The sequence below is a fragment of the Triticum aestivum genome, chromosome 4B (assembly GCF_018294505.1).
Source record: "Triticum aestivum cultivar Chinese Spring chromosome 4B, IWGSC CS RefSeq v2.1, whole genome shotgun sequence".
NCBI lineage: Eukaryota > Viridiplantae > Streptophyta > Magnoliopsida > Poales > Poaceae > Triticum > Triticum aestivum.
The window spans coordinates 575,175,179-575,176,336 of NC_057804.1; positions in this window are offsets into that span (position 1 = coordinate 575,175,179).

Here is a 1,158-nt window from a genome sequence, read left to right on the forward strand (position 1 = left end):
ATGAGCACTTGCCAACACTTTTGTCATGAATGCAAGTGACATTGACATACATGTGATGTTTTCCCGAACATTTTGGTATCTTATTTGCATTTTTCTGATTTGGTATGAATTAGTTATGAAGTTTTCAAAGTGAAGGTCAAACGGTCAAAGGGCAAAAGCACAAGACGGACAAAGTGGGTTGGATAGAACTGCTGGCTTTTGGAAATTAGGGGCAATCCTGTCGAGTGGGACACAGCTAGGGGAATAAAACCAATTATCCCATTATACAAATGTCAGGGGGTTTAAAATCTGGCTCGGCCGTGGTACACACGGGCTCCAACTCTATCCCCGGTACGACATAGTAGCCTCGACGCGCACGAGCTCCATCCCTGGCGGGCGCGAGCTCTAGCCGCCGCCTCTGCCAAAGTCGCTGCCGCCATGAGGCGTCGTCTTCTCTGCCTGTGTCGTTGTCGCGATAGAGAGAGAAGGAGTGGGTGGCCATAGGTGGGACAATCTAGAATGGCTATGACGTGGAGCAGGGTGCCCTGGCGTTTCTGGGCACTCTTATATTGCCCCCAAATTTGGTCCTGGTTTGAGATACGTCGGTCAGTCTGGGCGGTTGAGGAGAAAATAAGGGGTTCAGTTGGATCACTTTTCTTAACGGACACTGACCGGACCGAGCAGGCGTTTCAGACGTTTAGGAATGAAATAGGGGGTCCCATTGTAGTTCTCTTATCTACTGCAGCTTTTGGGTCCTTCAGATCCTTTCCCCTTTAAGAAAAACCTTGTGTGTCACTTGGTATGGGTCCGGGTATTAGGGCATCTCCAACGTGGGCCGTAAACCTCCCGCAACTATCCAGATCACGCTGTCCGGACCGCAGAAGCCATCCGACGCGGTCTTGCATCGGTCCGCTCGGCGGTCCAGATGCGATTTCTCCCGTAAAATGGAGACAAAAGTGGGGGAGGTTTGCGGGAGTCCGGACATGCGAAATGTACGAATCCGGCACCCCAGGCCCACCCAAAACCCTTTTCAGACCCCTGATCCATCCTCCCAATTTTCTCTCCTTCCTTCTTTCTCTCTTGCCGTCACCGATGCTCCACCACCCCGGCCACCATGCCACATCCCTGCCAGAAATCCGTGTCTCCGTCACCTCCTGCGATCCAGTAGGGCTCCCCGCC